The sequence below is a fragment of the Coccinella septempunctata genome, chromosome 2, assembly GCF_907165205.1.
Source record: "Coccinella septempunctata chromosome 2, icCocSept1.1, whole genome shotgun sequence".
NCBI classification, from domain to species: domain Eukaryota; kingdom Metazoa; phylum Arthropoda; class Insecta; order Coleoptera; family Coccinellidae; genus Coccinella; species Coccinella septempunctata.
The window spans coordinates 14938795-14946310 of NC_058190.1; positions in this window are offsets into that span (position 1 = coordinate 14938795).

Sequence of the window (7516 nt, forward strand, 5' to 3'; positions counted from 1 at the left end):
TTCACCAATATCAGTTATTGCAGGGGTAGAAGACTGAGACTTCAAAAATTCATTTTTGAAATCTTCAATACCTTTTCTTAGTTCTTCTGACAGCATGTCAACCCGAACGTTCAACTCTTTAATAGTAGAAGCAGGTTTCGCCATTTCAACCAAAAATAACAACAAATATTGCACAATTCACAATAATCAAGTACTCTGCGCCGGGAAATATCAGTAAATTACTTTCCTTGATTTGAGGACAACTAAGTTTATAATAATTTATGTAGAGCACTAAGTAGACAGTCCTCACTCGAGGGACATGTGCGATGTGCCGACTTCAAGTTACTATTAGGAGAACCATGGCAAACTCTCGCAGTTATAACTAGAGAAGATGCTCAAAGTTTTGACCGTTAATTTCTAGACATTTATTTATACGTCTCAGGAATGCTTCGTGCGTTGCTCTTCTTATTTCATCGGGAGGAAGAGATCTGCAAAAGTGTTTAAAAACCAAATTGAGTTTCAAAACTATGAATCTAAAAATCTAAACAAACCTGAACGCATTTCTGACTCGTTCTATGCAGTCCTCTTTATCAGTCAGGGGAGTTGAGTAGACAATATTTTTTATCCTACCCCAAACATAATAGTCTAAAGGAGTTAAATCGGGAGAACGTGGTGGCCAAAGATGTGGACCATTGTTCGCCAACCATCGATCTTCAAATAGCCTGTAGAGGATATTTGACACATTGAGTGAATTGTGTGGAGGCGCGCCATCTTGTTGATACCATAAGTCATTATGGTTCTGTACTAGCGGCTCAATTATTTGAGTCAATATGTCAGAATATCTATCTCCTAAGGAAGAACATTCTTTAAATAATGCAAACATGTGTAGTGTTCTATCTTACCAGTTAAAGTCCCATCATAAATGTGAACATCGAGAATTGCATTATTTTTGATGGCGCAAAAAAACATTGAAACTCCAGGTCTCTTGAAAGTTCCATTGTCTGAAGTGGTGGTTGTTCTCTTCATCCCAATAATGACTGTTATGCCTATTGAAAGAACCATTTTTTGTGAATTTAGATTCATCTGTCCAAATTATACAGTCCAAAAAGTTTTCATTCTCTTGAAATCGAATCATCATAGGTTCGCAAAACTCTGTTCTCCAGACGAAATCAGTTTCCTTCAAATGCTGTATCCTATCGAATTTATATGGGTGCATTTTATGTTTTTTTAATATTCTCCAAACACTCGATTGAGATAATCCCAGATCAATCTCGGCATCTTTGAGAGAATTTTGAGGATTCACACGAAAATATGCAAGAACTGTAATTTCGTTGTTCTCATCTTCTACTACACTTTTTTCTCTGCGTATAGTTTTCTTAACGAAAGATCCGACATTTCTCAAGTTTGTCATGGTTCTGTTAATGGTATCTCTCGTTGGTCTGGGTCGGTCAGGAAACCTCTCAATGAACAGTCGAATCGTTCTATCTACAACTTTATTACATTCTCCATGAAGTAGAATGAGATTTAAATAACCTTCATTAGTAAAATTAGGCATAGTGATCGATTTTATAACTTAATACGGATTATCACCAAATTAATAGTAAACACAAAATGCTACTGAATAAAGAGGAATTTGGCAGATGTAATTAATGATATCTATCATTAAAAAAAAAGAATGTAAAACATGGTAAGTTTTTGCATATGGTTCATAAGGAATTATTTATCACTGGAGAGAAAACCGATGGCCGATTAGTTGCAATAAAGAGGTTTCCGATACAAATTCGAATCAAAATTCGCCATCTATTTAGGAACAACCTGTAACTTTTTTCTCTTGCATATTAGGGTAGTAAAATCTAAAACATGGTTTAAGTAACAGTTCCTGAAAATTTCATCTTTTTAGCTGAAAATTCAAGACGAAAAACAGTTTTTTGTGAATAACTCAGAAAATATCCACTTTAGGGCAAGGGTGTGATGCATACACTCACATTATTTTTTAACGTAGATTCAATATCTGCCATAAAAAAATGGGGTTCTAATTTGAAAAAATTGATTTTTCACGATTTTGTCATCCCTAACTTTGAAAGCGATTTTTTCACCCCCTGTATCATGAATCGCGATTTCGATTCTTAAAGTGGATACATCAATCTTACATCTTGAAAAATTCCAAAAATGAAAATTTTCCATCCAAAAACCTCGAAGTTATTCTTGTTTCAGCAGAGCTCTATTTTCGATTTTTTTTTTCGAATTTTCCCGCTCAGAGAGAATTTTCCAACCAAAACTAAAAAATGTTACATCAAAATAACTGAAAAACAACAAGGAAGCTTTGCTTCACTGAGGAACTTCTGACCGATGCTATCAGACCATCCTTTCTTTGAAAGAACTAGTGGACTTCTAATACCTAGTCGTTTATAATTTCAAGTGAACTTAATTAAACATCATTGCCTCCCTGTTTAGGCGTGATCATTCCTTATTATTAATTAAACATCATTCAATTTAACACCTAAATGGTACTCTTGGTGAAACTCGATACTCTGAACCGTTTTGAAATATTTTGATTTAAGATTTATGAAGTAATAACCGATGCTGGTATAAAGTAATGGTCGGTAATGGTGAAGTTATCAATTATTATTATTATGAAATATAGTATGCATTATGTGAATCAAAATGTTTTTGCACCATCGATACAACGACAAAATTGGGATGTAAGGCAGTCTTGTAATATTTTTTTTTCTTCAACGCCCTTCAACTTGAATACGGATACTGTTACGAAAATTTTTTACTGGAAAACCCCGATTATTTTTCAGTTTTCTACCTATCCTAGAGATGGGGTCACCTTTTTGTAAAGCAACCTGTATATTTAATCAGTTTTCAAAACTTAATTCACTGTTGTCAGTCAGACTCATCAGGAAGCTAAGTCGGAGACTGGTATATATCGAATGTCGGTTCTTTGAAGAAAAAGTCATATAATCCAACTCGATTCACAGATTTAAATAGTATAGATTTGTTTTTGAGAAGCAATCTTAAATCCCTAGTTTTCACTTGTGATTTTTTTGTTATCCGTTGAGGTAATATTACAATAGCAGGGCTATTGTCTATAGCTCAATAGGTGAAAAAAAAACTGAATGGTGCGCTTTCGATTGGGATCAATATCGGAAAGATCCGTTGAGGTGCCCTACTAGTGTGATATTACACTAGCAGCGCACTTTGAATTACCTATATCCCAGATCCCGGTAACGGTAACTGATGGTAGAGAAAAACGAATTGCACAGTTGAAAAGAGCAGTACGAGAGCAAAAGGAAGATATCCCACAAGCTAGGGTAAGAAAAAAACAATTTTTTCTCCTCCAAAAACTCGTAAAGTATAATTGTGCAAAACGAACAGACTGATGAGCAAAACGGAGCAAAACGAGAGCTTCCGAATGATACCAATATTGAAAAGATCCGTTGAGGTGCCCTGCTGGTGTAATATTACACCAGCAGGGCACTTTTGATTATCTATATTTCGGTAACGGTAAGTGGTAGAGAAAAACTAATTGCATATTTGAAAAGAGCCAAACGCAGATATCCCACAAGCTAGGGTAAGAAAAAACAATTTTTTTTCTTCTCTAAAAACTCGTAAAGTGTAAATGAGCAAAACGAACGGACTGGTGAGCAAAACGGAGCAAAACGAGAGCTTTCGAATGATACCAATATTGGAAAGATCCGTTGAGGTGCCCTGCTTGTGTAATATTACACAAGCATGGCACTTTGAATTTTTTATAGCTTATTGTATATAGGTGAGCAAAATAAACTGAGTGGTGAGCAAAACGGAGCAAAATGAGAGCAAAACGAGGGCATAAAAATCGTAAAAAGTCTTTGAGGTGCCCTGCTAGTGTAATGCCACTATTAGAACCCATTGGTGAGCCCAATATCTGTCTATAATATTATGACAGTTCTGCGTCAACAAATAAAACCAAACTAGGAATAGAACAGACCAGAAAGCAGGGGCGTGTTTACCATGGAAGCTAGGAAAGCAATTCGAATGAATTTAATGACATAATAGTATAACAATAATGTAAATAAATAATGAAACGAGGAGAATAATCGAAAAAATAATCAAAATCACCCTATTTGCACTTTTCTTAAGAAACAACGTAGTAGAGGGCAAACTACGAAAGTGCAACGTTTTCTTCGCTTAATTAAAACGTCCGACTGATTAAGATTATTTATTTACACTTCTTATACTAACATTTATAACTAACAAACTAACTATGTCACTACTATTTATTTCCACTCGAATTTATTTCCACTAGTCTATCGCTTGCACTGTGAACCGTACTGTACTACTACCTGCTCCTCCGCTGGGCGTATATATAGGCGACGGAAACATTCCCGTGCCTTCGCGATCCTTCCTTAAACCCGTTTGCAACAGCCGAGAATTCTCTGGAGAATTATCTACAAAATTCTCGCAAGAAAGCGGCAGAGATTATTTTGTAATGCAAGTGATTAAGTGAACAGAGAATTCTACCGAAAGTGCGTATGCAACGGTAAATAATTCACGGCGCATGAATTTTCGAGTAAATTCTCTAGAGAATTCTCGGCTGTTGCACACGGGCTTTAAGGAGGGGACAGTGTAACCATTAAGCCTGTTCTGTCCCAGAAGAGATTACGTAAATTTCTCCGAGGACCGTGGCGAACCCTGCACTCATCACCATTCTTACAGTAGCCTTTCTGATGGAAGTAGCACTCCACAGTTTTGCTAGGCTCCTTGGATTGCTTCGGGTTCACATTTCATACTAAGATCCGTATGCCAGTCTCTTGAAATAACACCTCTAGCGTGCTTCGCATACCCTCCAATTCAGCTGGTCCAGTCCACAACCGAGCTTGGGAACAGCTAATTTCATAACTCCAAAGCGTTGAAGGTCTTCCTACAAGCTATGCAGTGCCGTCCATAGATTCTGATAGGTTGGCTTCTGATGGGAATGTTGCTGGGTGACTGGGTAATAAATGAACCGACCTTCAGCCTTCAATTTCACAGCTTCGGTGTATGACACGGTGAATTGATGTAAATATTCATCCTAGTCCCGATGGTAATCAGAAACTACTTCGGCTAGATGTTTTCCCATGGTCCGATTCATTCGTTCGACCATGTCGTCTGATTGTGGATGAAGATGTGTAGTGCTTGCTTTGTGAATCCCCAATTTCCTGCATACTTCTTGGAATAACGTCGACTCAAAATCTGCAGAAGAATTCTTTGATCAATTTATCAGCTACTGTACTTGCCTCTTGATTAAGAATCCGATGTTATATTGCTTCATTGGTGCTTTTCCTTTACCATAAGGTCCGTTAGCAGCAGCAAAAGTTTTGCATCTTCTACACCAATCTTTAACGTCCTTCTTACAATTTAGCCAATAAAATCGCTACCTGACTTTTTTCAACGTTCAATGCCCACCTGAAGTTCCATTATATAGACTGGTCAGAATGTCTGTCACTCGGCTCTTCGGCACAATCAACTGAATCCTCTGCTCAGATCCATCTTTATTTTGCCAACAAAACGCTTCAGAAGACCTCCGTCAATCTTCAATGTTTCCTATTGTGCCCAATACGACTCTTAATTCTGGCTCAGTCTGGATACTTCTTCCCAAGTAAGTCATCTACCGCTCCTCTTCCAACTCAGGATTACTTTCAAATCGTTATCTTCCTCTTGTGCTCTTTAAATATTGTCAGGTAGCCAGTCGTCTTCGATTACGGTGGTCTGCGCCAGGTCTGCCTTAAATCGACCTTCTTCCAGGCCAGAACAATGGCTGCAATTCTCGGAACAAGGTCCTCTTGATAACGCTTCTGCATTGCGATGGCTGGTCCACGCTCTATGTACGGTGTCAAAGTCATACTCTTGCAGCATCTCAATCCATCTAGCCACTTGTCCTTCCGAGTTTTTAAAATTCAGGACCCATTTCAAAGCAGCATGGTCCGTTCTTAGTAAAAATTTCCTTCCTTACAAATATTTGTAGAAATGTTCCACGGACTTGGCGACTGCTGAAAGTTCTCTCCTGGTCACTCAATAATTCCGTTCCAGTTTGGACAACACCTTGCTGAAGTACCCGATGGCTTCTCTCGCCATGTCTTCAATAATCATTTAGCTTCTTCTCTTTTTGCCAGAGGAAGACTTCTAGGATGCTGTCGGATAGGTTGTGCATCACCAGTATTGATTTTATGCTGCACAACATCGGTCTTCCTTGCTCTTCCGTCAGTAGCAAAAACGTCGGAGAACGTTTGTACCAATTTCCTCACTTCGAGTAGTTGGAAACGGTCTAGCTCTTGACATTTTGAAGTGAGGAAGGATACCAGTTCTTCAGAATGCCTTTGCGATTTTTAGACGTCTGCAGTGGGTACCTATCCCACCCGAAATAGGGTACACTGGTACACCATGGCCAATCAAGGTATTCTTCTTCAGGGTGACTGGAAACATGTTGACTTACGCAGCCACTCATCACATCATCGTCATATCTACCAATCACTATGCCTTCAGTTCGCCCTGGCAACGTGATGCTCTCGGTCAGTCGAATCCGATATATCTTGTCCTCCACATCATTGAATGGAATCTCATTTCTTCCTAGCCGAAGTACATCACTCTGCATATCCAATTGTTATCCAAGATTCTCAATAAGGTTCAATACCAGAATAACTTCTTCCGTGATTCCAGCCACCAGAACTTCATGGCTAACTGTTGTGTTTCCCAATTCAATAGTGGAGACGATCGATCCATAAGTCGGTATTTCTTGTACAGACGCTCACTTTTGTTGCAATTCCAGCACACAGCATCCTTTTTCCTAACAGCACATGTATATCCATTGGACGTACAAAATGGACATGACGGACATCCATTGTACGTCCAGTTATGTACAAAGTTTGGTCCAGAAAACGTCCGAACCTCACTGGATTTAGCATCCTATGGATTTACAGATAGGATGAGTACATTGGACGTACATACAGAATGTACATTGGACGTACATACAGGATATGCAATGGACGTACATACAGGATGTCCAGTGGACGTACATATAGGATGTACAGGGTGGGCAAAATTGGTGATACCTGAATTACTACTTTTTCAACCCAACGAGATAGAGGAAAATGCATGGCACATTACGGTCGTCTTTTGTCGAGAAACTAATAATGCCATCAACTGCATTACTCTATCTTCTTTTGTTTTCGAGTTATAGGTTAAAATTAAAATTTCAACTTTGGTCGTTATCTCCGTTTATGTTTGAGCTAGGAGCTAGGATGTTGAAATGAAAACATTGTAGATTGTACAGACATTTTTTTATAGCAATTAGTGGCGTACTATGATTATTTCCAACAGGTATATTTGCTGAGCTATAACATAATAGCTATTTATGTAACAAGTACATAAATTAGGTCTTTATGGACGAGTCCAAAAGTTTAAATTTCTGAAATGGCTTATTACAGAAAAATATTAAGTGTGCTTTTGATTTTCTTACCTTAGTAACCAGCGACCTTAGCAACCTTAGTAAACACAGTTGCAACGATTATAGAGT